This window comes from Pelmatolapia mariae, linkage group LG9 (genome assembly GCF_036321145.2).
Source record: "Pelmatolapia mariae isolate MD_Pm_ZW linkage group LG9, Pm_UMD_F_2, whole genome shotgun sequence".
NCBI lineage: Eukaryota > Metazoa > Chordata > Actinopteri > Cichliformes > Cichlidae > Pelmatolapia > Pelmatolapia mariae.
In genome coordinates this window covers 32,132,703-32,147,740 of record NC_086235.1, presented here as the reverse complement: position 1 = coordinate 32,147,740, position 15,038 = coordinate 32,132,703, and the positions used below count along the sequence as shown (strand labels likewise).

The 15,038-nt window shown below is 36.0% G+C and overlaps 1 protein-coding gene across 1 annotated transcript in view; it reads left to right on the top strand.

Moving 5' to 3' along the window:
* The window catches only part of LOC134634487 (uncharacterized), a 70,321-nt gene that overhangs the window by 47,312 nt on the left and 7,971 nt on the right, over positions 1-15,038 (top strand). The gene's annotated exons all lie outside the window — the stretch shown is intronic.

The following is a 15,038-nucleotide window of genomic DNA, read 5'->3' as shown; positions in this document are numbered from 1 at the left end:
TACCATGATTTGGTACAAATACAATGATATGGCAGAAATACTATGATTGGGTACAAATACTATGATTTGGCACAAGTACTATGACTTAGTACAAATACTATGATTTGGCACAAATACTATGATTTAGGAGAAATACTATGTTTTAACATAAATAATATCTGTTGACGGAAATTTCTGCTAAAAGGTAGTATTTCTGCTTTTTAGCAGAAATTCAGTAATTTTGCATAAATACTATGATTTGGGATAAATACTATGATTTGGCAGATATACTATATTCAGCACATATACTATAACATAACAGAAATACCTCCACCTACTAGTAATACTATAACATATCAGAAATGTCATGATTTGACACAAAAACCATGATTTGGCACAAATACCATGATTTGGCAAAAATACTATGATTACCTAGAATTACTATGATTGAGCAGAAGTACTAAGATGTAGTAGAAGTACTTTGATTTAGCAGAAATACTATTATGGAGGAGTAATACTTTAACATGGGAGAAATATTGATACACACACACATACACAGAGCCTAAAGGGAACAGTGGCTGTTAAGAGTCTGGGCTTGGTATATCTAGGTCAGCTAAATTGGCTGCACCTGCTGTAATCAGCCCTTACACACACAGACACAGAGAGAAGTATGAGTCTTCTTCAGTGTATTTCTCACATTCAGGACTCCCCTCGAACAAATGGCCATAATTTCCTAACCGTAGGGGCTAGAACGCTCATTCTGACACCGTTTTGTTCAGAAGAGATGGAGGAATCTGCAGGTCTTCATAATTCAGAGATAAAATATAAATTATTGAAGATATAGGACTTGTAATACACTGTAACTGAGTATAGGCAAATTAAAACTGCCTTGACTTGCCCTCAAACAATGTTTTGTAACTCTACATCTATATGGAGCATCAAAATCATTCTTTCACCGTAAGAAACAGCAGGCTTTGGTGAACAGTCATGGAAATTTTCAGGTCTCTGTGGAAATCCATCAAAAAGATATGACGAGAGAAAAAAGTGCCTCATTTCCAGAGTTTGAAATCTGAAGAAATCTGAGCGAATGACGAATTTCCTACCCTCAAACAAGTGTAACTCATCTCAGAACGGTAATAGGTGAGAAATAACTTCTTGAATTGTGAGCATCAGGAGTGTCTGAAGATATATTTGCACAAGCCTCATGTCTCAACTTTGTTTCGTTAAGGAGATATGACAATTTGAAAATGCCTCTCATTAGAGAATTCCAGCGCTGATTTTGAAGAAACTCTCCATTGAGCTTCTATGGAGAGTTTTGAGACTTTGTGTTACTCTGAGGAGATTTGCAAAAAATCTATAAATCCCACAACAATGATAGTGACATTTTCTGAAAGCCAGCAAGAATACCTACATTTTGATGTATAATTTGTGGGGGTTGAGTGGAAATTGAGCGAGTAGTAAGAAGTTGTTCAGACATGAAGAGAAAATTCAGAAAGGACAAGTGCACACTCTGAGTTAATTGCATAGCAACCATAACAACGCATGTATTTTCTGAAAAATCCCAATTTTGCAACTGAAAACTTAAAGAGGTATAAAATTAAAACGGTAGAAGATCTGAAAAAGCTGAATCATACAGGAATAGCCCAATAATCTGAGAACATTTTAAAGCTTGAATGGAGTTTCTAGGTGAAAGTATGAGGAAGTAGTTAAGTTTCAAAAACAAGCAAGTTTTAGCAGAATTTCTGAAGAATTTTAGAACTTTCCCATTCATTCCAATGGGACAAAAAATTGCATAAAAAGCTTAATATTTTAAAAAGTATAATAGTTAAAAGTACAAAAAGATATAGCACAAATGAGCACAAATAGCTGAATATTGTGAAATTTGAACTGAGAAAATAGCACAAAAACTGCGGAAGTAGTTAAGCGGCGAAGAACGGAGCAACTTGAAGAATAAAGTATAAAGAACTAGAAACAATTTGCATTTCCTGCGAAAATGCTGTGTGGATGCCGGAACGCTGAAGCTGTCTGCTGAAAATGACTGAAAAAGTTGAAAAGCTGCAAAGATTGTATGGCAGTAAAGAAACTGAAAAATTATGCTGAAAACAATTGAAGAAGCAGAATCTTTTGCTGAAAAGAGGTGAAAAGGCCAAATTCTGCTTTAAAGGGGTACAGAAGTTCAAATTTGTACTGAAAAGAGGTGAAAAGGTTCCTTCTGAAATGAGTAGAAGATACTGAGATTTGTATTGATAAGAGGTGAAAGGCTGAAAATTCTGCTTAAAATAGGTGAATCAGCAGAATTTCTACTGAAAAGAGGTAAAGAAGTAGAAAGTTGCACTGAAACAGGTGAATCAGCAGAATGTCTGCTAAAAAAGAGATTTCTGTTGAAAACACCTGAAAAAGCTGGGATTTGTGCTGAAAAGGGGTGAAAAAACTCACAATTCTGCTGAAACGGGGTGAAGAAGAGGTGTTGGGCTGTTGAGAAGAGTTAAATAAGTTGAACTGATATGTTTGGGTACAAATACGATGATTTGGCATTAACACTGGGTTTTAGCACAACTACTGTGATTCGGGTGAAATACTATGATTTAGAAAAAATATTATGACTTTGTACAAATACAATGTTTTGGCACAAATACTATGATTCTATAATTTGGTTCGAATGCTATGATTTGAAACAAATACTATGATTCGGCAGAAATACTATTATTTAGTAGAAATACTATGATTTACCAGTAGTACAATGTTTCTGCAAAAATACTATGATTTGGTAGAAATACTATGCCTTAGTAGTAATACTATAACATAGCAGATATAATGTGATTTTGCAGACATGGTATGTTTTTGCACGAATACTACGATTTCGCTCAAATACTATGAAATTGCAGTAATACTATGATTTTGAAGGAATACTATGATTTGGTAGAAATACTATGCCTTAGTAGTAATACTATAACATAACAGATATACTGTGATTTTGCAGACATGGTATGTTTTAACACAAATACTACGATTTCGTTCAAATACTATGAAATTGCAGTAATACTATGTTTTTGAAGGAATACTATGATGTGGTAGACATACTATGCCTTAATAGTAATACTATAACATAACAGAAATTTTAATTTGGCACAAATACCATAACTTGGCACAAATATCATGATTTGGCAGAAATACTTTGATTGAGCAGGAGTACTAAGATGTAGTAGAAGTACTTTGATTTAACAGAAATACTATTATGGAGGAGTAATACTTTCTGCAGAAAAGACGGAGAGAAGCAATCACAGTAGCTGCTCATCTCACTGAGCCAAAGCAGTTCTTTTTCCAACAAGAGATATGATGAGAGAAAAAATATGCAGGGGGGGCCGAAGAAGCTGAATTGTTGTGAAAAGAGGGGAAGAAGCAGAACTGTATGCTCGAAACAGGTGAAAATGCTGAAATAATGTTGAAAAGAGGTGGAAAAGCTGAAATTCTTCTGAAAGAGCAGAACAGGCTGAAAATTTTCAGATACTCATTGAGCGAAACTGGAAAAGAGGTGAATCAGCAGAATTTCTGCAGAAAAGAGGCAAAGAAGTAGAAACTTGCGCTGAAAAGAGATGAATCAGCAGAGTTTCTGCTGAAAAGAGGGTTTTTTTTCTGAAAACAGCCAAAAAAGCTGGAATTTGTGCTGAAAAGGGGTGAAAAAAAATGAAAATTTTGCTGAAAAGGGGTGAAGAAGCTAAAGTATACCAAATCAAAGTATTTGTGCCAAAACATAGTGTTTCTGCCATATTGTGGTACTATTACATTACAACATGAATACGGATTAAAGATGAAAGAAACTGGCAACAAATTCCTCCACTACAAACCAGTCTGATACCACTTCTTTGCAGTGTTCACGTTTACTAAGGCACTACCCAAAAGGCGCCACAAGAGGGCACTCCAACACAAGAGATGACCTATGTACACTGATGCACTTAGTAACAGTCAGCCTCCTTGAATTGGCAGAAATACTGTGATTTAGTAGTAATACTATAACGTAACAGATATACTGTGATGTTGCAGACATAGTATGTTTTTGCAGTACTCATTTGTAGTGAAAAAAATTAGCAATATAAATTACAGGTCTGTGATAGTGTATAAATTTGTAGTGAAAAAAAAATGTTGACGAAGGTGGGATTGAACCCACGACCTTTGAGCTGCAGAGCAGTGTCATTACTGATTGCGCCACCTGGCAAGGGGGCGGGTTGCTGAAAAACACACACATCATCACTAAGGCACTACCCAAAAGGCGCCACAAGAGGGCACTCCAACACAAGAGATGACCTATGTACACTGATGCACTTAGTAACAGTCAGCCTCCTACTTAGCCACTACGTAATACAGCGATAACACAGCAGAAATACTGTGATTTTGTTGAAATATTATGTTTTAGGACAAATACTATGATTTGGCAGAAATACTATGATATAGCAGCAATACTATGTTTTGGTACAAATGCTGCGCTTAGGCACAAATATTATGATTTGGCAGACACTATGATTTAGCAGAGATAATATGATTTGGCAGAAATACTAAACTTTGGCACAAATACTATAATTGAGTGCAAGTACTTTAAGATAACAGAAAAACTATGATTTAGCAGAAATACAATGTTTTTGCAGAAACACTGTAATTTCACTCAAATACTTTGAAATAGCCGTAATACTATGATTTAGTTAGTCTGAGGAGATTTGCAAAAGAACTATAAGTCCCACAAGAATGATAGTGACATTTTCTGAAAGCCAGCAGAAATACCTACGTTTTGATGTATAATTTGTGGGGGTTGAGTGGAAATTGAGCGAGTAGCAAGAAGTTGTTCAGACATGAAGAGAAAATTCAGAATGGACAAGTGCACACTCTGAGTTAATTGCATAGCAACCATAACAACGCATGTATTTTCTGAAAAATCAAAATTTTGCAACTGAAAACTTAAAGAGGTATAAAATTAAAATGGTAGAAGATCTGAAAAAGCTGAATCATACAGGAATAGCCCAATAATCTGAGAACATTTTAAAGTTTGAATGGAGTTTCTAGGTGAAAGTATGAGGAAGTAGTTAAGTTTCAAAAACAAGCAAGTTTTAGCAGAATTTCAGAAGATTTCCATTCATTTCAATGGGACAAAAAAAAGGAAAAAAGTGTAATATTTTAAAAAGTATAATAGTAATAAACACCAAAAGTCATAGCACACATTAGCAGAAATAGCAGAACAGTTTAGAGTTTGAACTGAGAAAATCGGCTGAAAACTGAGGAAGTAGTTAAACGGCAAAAAACGTACGGAAGCAACCAGAATAAAGTATAAAGAATAAAGAGAAACAGGAACTCAATAGTGTGGAAGCCCTTTGAGGGCATCCACACAATAAAGAGAAACAGGAACTCAATAGTGTGGAAGCCCTTTTAGGGCATCCACACAACTAGAAAAATTTGCATTTCCTGCGAAAATGCTGTGTGGATGCCTTAATGCTGAAGCTGTCTGCTGAAATGCTGAAAAAGATGAAAAGTTGCAAAAAGTTGTATGGTGGTGAAAAAGAAAACGTTGCTATGAGCAGGATTCGAACCTGGCCCTCCTAGTCTCAAGGAAGCTAGTCATCTCACTGAGCCAAAGACACTTGCAAAACGAAGAGGTGGAGAGATGGACAATTCTGCTAAAATGAGCAGAAGCTGCTGAGAATTGTGCTGATAAGAGGAGAAAAGGCTGAAAATTTTGCTGAAAAGAGGTGAATCAGCAGAATTTCGGCTGAAAAGAGGGAAAGAAGCAGAACGTTGCACTGAAAAGAGGTGAAAAGAGGTAAAGCACAAAATTCTACTAAAAAGAGGTGAATCAGCAGACTTTGAAAAGTCCTGAAAAAAATGGGATTTGTGCTGAAAAGGGGTGAAAAAAACTCAAAATTCTGCTGAAAAGGGGTGAAGAATGAGCAGTATTTCTGCAGACAAGACGGAAAGAAGCAGAACATTGTGATGAAAAGAGGTGAATGAGCAGAATTTCTGCTGAAAAGAGGGTTTTTGTTCTGAAAACAGCAGAAAAAACGGAAAATTTTGCTGAAAGGGGCTGAAGATGCTCAAATTTCAGTCTGGCCCTGCCACTCAGCCTCCTACTTAGCCACTACGTAATACAGCGATATTACAGTGTACAAATTCACACAAATTTGCAGGGGGAACAAACAAAGCAGAAACAAGCCCTGAGCAGGATTCGAACCTGGCCCTCCAGGTCCCAAGGCGGCTATTCGTTTCCCTGAGCCAAATACATTCTTGCAAAGAAGAGGTGGAGAGACGGACAATTCTGCTGAAATGAGCAGAAGCTGCTGAGAATTGTGCTGATAAGAGGTAAAAAGGATGAAAATTTAGCAGAAAAGAGGTGAATCAGCAGAATTTCGGCAGAAAAGAGGTAAAGAAGAAGAAACTTGCGCTGAAAAGAGATGAATCAGCAGAGTTTCTGCTGAAAAGAGTTTTTTCTTCTTAAAACAGCCATAAAAGCTGGAATTTGTGCTGAAAAGGGGTGAAAAAAATGAACATTTTGCTGAAAAGGGGTGAGAAACTAAAGTATACCAAATCAAAGTATTTGTGCCAAAACATAGTGTTTCTGCCATATTGTGGTATTTGTGCCACAAAAGTTACTACATTACAACATGAATACGGATTAAAGATGAAAGAAACTGGCAACATATTTCTCCACTACAAACCAGTCTGATACCACTTCTTTGCAGTGTTCACGTTCACTAAGGCACTACCCAAAAGGTGCCACAAGAGGGCACTCCAACACAAGAGATGACCTATGTACACTGATGCACTTAGTAACAGTCAGCCTCCTACTTAGCCACTACGTAATACAGCGGAAATACAGTAGCAGAAATACAATGTTTTTGCAGAAAAACTGTAATTTCACTCAAATACTATGAAATAGCAGTAATTCTATGATTTGGCAGAAATATTGTACTTCGTACAAATACAATGCTTTGGTACAAACACTATATTTTGATTTGAACTCTATGATTTGAAAAAGATGAAAGCATTGAAAAAGGCGAAAAGGCTGAAAATTTTGCAGAAAAGAGATGAATCAGCAGAATTTCTGCAGAAAAGAGGCAAAAAAGCAGAACGTTGCGCTGAAAAGAGATGAATCAGCAGAATTTCTGCAGAAAAGAGGCAAAAAAGCAGAGCGTTGTGCTGAATAGAGGTGAATGAGCAGAATTTCTGCTGAAAAGAGGCAGAACAACCTGGTTCTGCTCAAATTCACCAATCAGAGCTACTGCCTCTGTCTGCTTCATTAGGCTGTGTACTTGTATGTATTTCGGTCCATATTAGAAAAGCTGCTAAAATCATAAAACTTTGCAGAATTGTAATAAATGATCAATATAAATCACATGTCTTGGATAGTGTATATTCTTACAAAGAAGCCGACAGAGAGAGATTACGCTTGTCTTTTCACCCCAAGATGGTAGGGAGTGCTCTTAATTAAACACACTTGCTTGTGCCACAATGTGCTTCAAGGGCCAATAACAGCATAACAGAACTCACTTATGGTACTTCATTCTTCCTATAAAACAATAACTGTCAGTGACTTTGTACCGTAGTATAAACACAACATTCAAGACAACAGTTAAAAGTAACGTGACCATAAACCATGAAAGAAGAACATCTAAACAGCAGCACATGTCCCAAGGCATGATGGGAGAGAACTAGCTGTTCCCCCAACACACCACATTATTTATGATTTATGATTTGGCAGAAACACTGGGACTTGGTAGAAATACTATGATTTATATGAAATACTTTGACTTAGCAGAAATTCTATAATCTAGCAAAAAGCACTACAGCATAGCAGAAATTCTATCATTGAGCAGAATTACTAGGATTTAGTACAAACACTATGATTTGGCTCAAAAACCTTTATTTTGCAGTTATATTGTGATTGGGCAGAAATGCTATGCTTTGGAACAAATACCAAGATTTGGCAGAAATACTATGAGCAGTAATAATATAACATAGCAGAAATACTGTTATTTTGTGGAAATACAATGCTTTGGCACAAATACCATGATATGGCAAAAATACTGTGATTTAGCAGAAATACTATGATTGAGCAGAAGTACTAAGATGTAGTAGACGTACTTTGATTTAGCACAAATACTATTATGGAGGAGTAATACTTTAACATGGGAGAAATATTGATACAGACACACATATACACAGAGCCTAAAGGGAACAGTATTTGTGCCATTGAGTGTTAAAAAGAATCTGAGGTCCATATTAGAAAAGCTGCTAAAATCATAAATGTTTGCAGAATTGTAATAAATGATCATTATGAATTCTTGGTCTGTGATAGTGTATTAATTTGTAGGGGAAAAAAAACGTGGACCAAGGTGGAATTGAACCAGCGATCTTTGGGCTGCCGACCGGCGTCATTACCAACTGCGCCACTGGAAAAGAGAGCAACAGCTGAGAAAACAGGGAAATGAGCTGTCAGATTTAGATCGCGGTGAGAGGCGTAAAACGCCGTTTTTTGGAGTTACAAAACATTGTGTAACTCAAAAACTAGGTGGAATAGAAGCATCATTCTTCTACTGGGTGAATCAGCGGACTTTGGTGTACTTTGACTGCGATTTTCATTGCTCTTTGTACCTCAGTCGCGGAGATATGACGAGAGAAGAAACGGCTTCATTTTCAGAGTTTGAAAAGTGAGAGGAGGGCAGATTTCCACCCCTCAAACAAACGTAATTTATGGCTCAACAGTAAGATGACTGTAAAAACTGCTCCACTTTGATTCAACAGAAATACTATTATGGAGGAGTAATACATGGGAGAAATATTGATACAGACACACAAACATACACATACACAGAGCCTAAAGGGAGCAGTGGCTGTTAAGAGACTGTGCTTGGTATATCTAGGTCAGCTAAATTGGCTGCAACTGCTGTAATCAGCCCTTACACACACAGAGACACAGAGAGGTATAAGTTTTCTGCAGTGTATTTCTCACATTCAGGACTCCCCTCGAACAAATGGCCATAATTTCCTAACCGTAGGGGCTAGAACGCTCATTCTGACACCGTTTTGTTCAGAAGAGATGGGGGAATCTGCAGGTCTTCATAATTCAGAGATAAAATATAAATTATTGAAGATATTTGACTTGTAATACACTGTAACTGAGTAGAGGCAAAGCAAAAGTGCCTTGACCTGCCCTCAAACAACGTTTTGTAACTCTAAATCTATAAGGAGCATCAAAATCATTCTTTCACCGTAAGAAACAGCAGGCTTTGGTGAATAGTCATGGAAATTTTCAGGTCTCTGTTGAAATCCATCAAAAAGATCTGACGCGAGAAAAAAGTTGCTCATTTCCAGAGTTTGAAATCTGAAGAGATTTGAGCAAGGCACAAATTTCCTATCCTCAAACAAGTGTAATTCATGGCCAAACGGTAATAGGTGAGGAAAAAATTCTTGAATTGTGAGCATCAGGGATGTCTGAAGATATATTGGCACAAGCGTCATGTCTCAACTTTGTTTCGTTAAGGAGATATGACAATTTGAAAATGCCTGTCATTAGAGAAATCCAGCGGTGATTTTGAAGAAACTCTCCATTGAGTTTCTATAGAGAGTTTTCAAACTTTGTGTTACTCTGAGGAGATTTATAAATCCCACAACAATGATAGTGACATTTTCTGAAAGCCAGCAAAAATACCTACGTTTTGATGTATAATTTTGGGGGGTTGAGTGGAAATTGAGCGAGTAGCAAGAAGTTGTTAAGACATGAAGAGAAAATTCAGAAAGGACAACTGCACACTCTGAGTTAATTGCATAGCAACCATTACAACGCATGTATTTTGTGAAAAATCCCATTTTTGCAACTGAAAACTTAAAGAGATATAAAATTAAAACGGTAGATGATCTGAAAAAGCTGAATCATACAGGAATAGCCCAATAATCTGAGAACATTTTAAAGTTTGAATGGAGTTTCTAGGTGAAAGTATGAGGAAGTAGTTAAGTTTCAAAAACAAGCAAGTTTTAGCAGAATTTCTGAAGAATTTTAGAACTTTCCCATTCATTCCAATGGGACAAAAAATTGCATAAAAAGCTTAATATTTTAAAAAGTATAATAGTTAAAAGTACAAAAAGATATAGCACAAATGAGCACAAATAGCTGAATATTGTGAAATTTGAACTGAGAAAATAGCACAAAAACTGCGGAAGTAGTTAAGCGGCGAAGAACGGAGCAACTTGAAGAATAAAGTATAAAGAATAAAGAGAAACAGGAACTCAATAGTGTGGAAGCCCTTGAGGGCATCCACACAATAATAATAAAGAATAAAGAGAAACAGGAAAACAATAGTGTGGATGCCTCCAGCATCCACACAATAATAATAAAGAATAAAGAGAAACAGGAACTCAATAGTGTGGATGCCTCCAGCATCCACACAATAATAAAGAATAAAGAGAAACAGGAAAACAATAGTGTGGATGCCTCCAGCATCCACACAATAATAAAGAACTAGAAAAATTTGCATTTCCTGCGAAAATGCTGTGTGGATGCCTTAATGCTGAAGCTGTCTGCTGAAAAGCTGAAAAAGATTAAAAGTTGCAAAAAGTTGTATGGTGGTGAAAAAAAATGTTATCCTGAGCAGGATTTGAACCTGGTCCTCCTGGGCTCAAGGCAGTAACTTATCTCACTGTGCCTAACTCACTCTGACAAGAAAAGAGATGGAGAGACTGACAGTTATGGTGGAATGAGCTGAAGCTGCTGAGAATTGTCCTGAGAACAGGTAAAAGGGCTGAAAACTTTGCAGAAAAGAGGTAAATCAGCAGAATTTCTGCAGAAAAGAGGCAAAGAAGCAGAACATTGCGCTGACCAGAGGTGAATCAGCAGAATTTCTGCTGAAAAGAGGCAGAACAACCTGGTTCTGCTCAAATTCACCAATCAGAGGTAGTGCTTCTGTCTGCTTCATCAGGCTGTGTACTTGTATATATTTCTGCCATGGAGCGTTAACAAGAATCTGAGGTCCATTTTAGAAAAGCTGCTAAAATAATAAAACTTTGTAGAATTGTAATAAATTAGCAATATAAATTTCAGGTCTGTGATATTGTATCAATTTTTAGTGAAAACAAACAATGTTGAACAAGGTGGGATTGAATTGACGACCTTTGAGCTGCAGAGCCGTGTCATTACTGATTGCGAGGGTCTGAAAGACAGAGACGGTTGCAGAAAAGAGGTGAATCAGCAGAGTTTCTGCTGAAAAGAGTTTTTTTTTCTGAAAACAGCCAAAAAAGCTGGAATTTGTGAAGAAAAGGGGTGAAGAAGCTAAAGTATACCAAATCAAAGTATTTGTGCCAAAACATAGTATTTCTGCCATATTGTGGTATTTGTGCCACAAAAGTTACTACATTACAACATTAATACGGATTAAAGATGAAAGAAACTGGCAACAAATTCCTCCACTACAAACCAGTCTGATACCACTTCTTTGCAGTGTTCACGTTTACTAAGGCACTACCCAAAACGCGCCACAAGAGGGCACTCCAACACAAGAGATGACCTATGTACACTGATGCACTTAGTAACAGTCAGCCTCCTACTTAGCCACTATGTAATACAGCGATATTACAGTGTACAAATTCACATAAATTTGCAGGGGGAACAAACAAAGCAGGAACAAGCCCAAAGCAGGAAGCTGCTGAGAATTGTGCTGATAAGAGGTGAAAAGGCTGAAAATTTTGCAGAAAAGAGGTGAATCAGCAGAATTTCTGCAGAAAAGAGGCAAAGAAGCAGAAACTTGCGCTGAAAAGAGATGAATCAGCAGAGTTTCTGCAGAAAAGGTTTTTTTTTCTGAAAACAGCCAAAAAACCTGGAATTTGTGCTGAAAAGGGGTGAAAAAAATGAAAATTTTGCTGAAAAGGGGTGAAGAAGCTAAAGTATACCAAATCAAAGTATTTGTGCCAAAACATACTATTTCTGCCATATTTGTGCCACAAAAGTTACCACATTACAACATGAATACGGATTAAAGATGAAAGAAACTGGCAACAAATTCCTCCACTACAAACCAGTCTGATACCACTTCTTTGCAGTGTTCACGTTTACTAAGGCACTACCCAAAAGGCGCCACAAGAGGGCACTCCAACAAAAGAGATGACCTATGTACACTGATGCACTTAGTAACAGTCAGCCTCCTACTTAGCCACTACGTAATACAGCGATATTACAGTGTACAAAGTCACATAAATTTGTAGGGGGAACAAACAAAGCAGGAACAAGCCCAAAACAATCAAATAACTGGGCTGCCATAGCTATCGCTAACTAGCACATACGCTAAAGGTAACTAAAACCAATACACACAAGTAGCAGGGTAAACATCTTAAGCATGGAACATTAACTCACATTTATGTGACACACACCATCCCCAACAAATACAGGATGGGCTATTTGCTCCCCTTCCCAGCAGCTCTCTTCTCAATCGTTAGCCCAGGAACGAAGGAAGACCATCTAGCTCAGAAGTCCCATGAATTCCCTCACTGCTCAGAGGCTGCTGGGTAATGTAGCTCACAATAGCACAGGTTTTTCTACAAGCACAAATACTAGAACATAGCAGAAGTACTGTGATTTTGTTGAAATACTATGCTTTAGGACAAATACTATGATTTGGCAGAAATACTATGTTTTAGGACATATACTATGATTTGGCTCAAATACCATGATATAGCAGCAATACTATGTTTTGGCACAAATACTATAATTGAGTGCAAGTACTTTAAGATAACAGAAATACTATGATTTAGCAGAAATACAATGTTTTTGCAGAAACACTGTAATCTATATTTTGATTTGAATACTATGATTTGGCACGAGTAGTATGATTTAGTACAAATACTACGAATTGGCAGAAATACTGTGACTTAGTAGTAATACTATAACATAATAGATATACTGTGATGTTGAAGACATAGTACGTTTTTGCACATATGCTACGATTTCGCTCAAATACTATGAAATTGCAGTAATACTATGGTTTTGAAGGAATGCTATGATTTGGTAGAAATACTATGCCTTAGTAGTAATACTATAACATAACAGATATACTATGATTTTGCAGACAGTCTATGTTTTTGCACAACTAGCACAATGTGGCAGAAATATTATGATTTGGCACAAGTACTATGATTTAGTAGAAATACTCTTATTAGCATAAATACTATGTTTCAGTACAAATACTATGATTTGACAATAATACTGCGTTTCAACACAACTACTGAGATTTGATTGAAATACTATGATTTAGAAGAAATACTATGACTTCGTACAAATACTACTATGTTTTGGTTCGAATACTATGATTTGCAAAAAATACTATGATTTGGCACAAGTACCATGATTTAGTACAAATACTACGAATTGGCAGAAATACTGTGACTTCCTAGTAATACTTTAACATAACAGATATACTGTGATGTGTTTGGCACATATACTATAATCAGCAGATATACTATAACATAACAGAAATTCTACGACTTAGTAGTAATACTATAACGTAACAGAAATTTTAATTGGGCACAAATAACATGATCTGGCACAAATACCATGATTTGGCAAAAAAATACCATGATTTGGCACAACTACCATGATTGGGTACAAATACTATGATTTGGCACAAGTACTATGACTTAGTACAAATACTATGATTTGGCACAAATACTATGATTTAGCAGAAATACTATGTTTTAACATAAATAATATCTTTTGACAGAAAGATAAAAGGTTAAAAGGTACTATTTTTGCTTTTTAGCAGAAATCCTGCAATTTTGCATAAACACTATGATTTGTGATAAATACTATGATTTGGCAAATATACTATATTCAGCATATATACTATAACATAACAGAAATACCTCCACTTACTAGTAATACAATAACATATCAGAAATGTCATGATTTGACACAAAAACCATGATTTGGCACAAATACCATGATTTGGCAAAAATACTATGATTACCCAGAATTACTATGATTGAGCAGAAGTACTAAGATGTAGTAGAAGTACTTTGATTTAGCAGAAATACTATTATGGAGGAGTAATACTTTAACATGGGAGAAATATTGATACACACACACATACACAGAGCCTAAAGGGAACAGTGGCTGTTAAGAGTCTGATCTTGGTATATCTAGATCAGCTAAATTGGCTGCGCCTGCTGTAATCAGCACTTACACACACAGACACAGAGAGAGCTATGGGTTTTCTTCAGTGTATTTCTCACATTCAGGATTCCCCTGAATGTGCAGTACGCAGTATTATTGATTTGGCAATAATACTGCGTTTCAGCACAACTACTGAGATTTGATTGAAATACTATGATTTGCAAAAAATACTATGATTTGGCACAAGTACCATGATTTAGTACAAATACTACGAATTGGCAGAAATACTGTGACTTACTAGTAATACTTTAACATAACAGATATACTGTGACTTAGCAGACATAGTATGTTTTTGCACATATACTACAATTTTGCTCAAATACTATGAAATTGCAGTAATACTATGATTTTGAAGGAATACCATGATTAGGTAGAAATACTATGCCTTAGTAGTAATACTATGACATAACAGATATACTGTGATTTAACAGACAATATGTTTTTGCACGAATACTACGATTTCGCTCAAATACTATGAAATTGCAGTAATACTATGATTTTGAAGGAATACTATGATTTGGTAGAAATACTATGCCTTAGTACTAATACTATAACATACAGATATACTGTGATTTTGCAGACATAGTATGTTTTTGCACAAATACTACAATTTGGCAAGAAATACTATGTTTGGGCACAAGTACTATGATTTGCTATAAATACTATGATTTGGCACATATACTATAATCAGCAGATATACTATAACATAACAGAAATCCTACGACTTAGTAGTAATACTATAATGTCAATAGAAAATTGTATTTTTTAGTCAGTATAAGCTTTTAATGATATAAGTTTGCTTGTGATAGAATGCTGCATGATGATCTTTTCCTTGCTTAGAACTGATTGTTCTTTTCATTGTTCA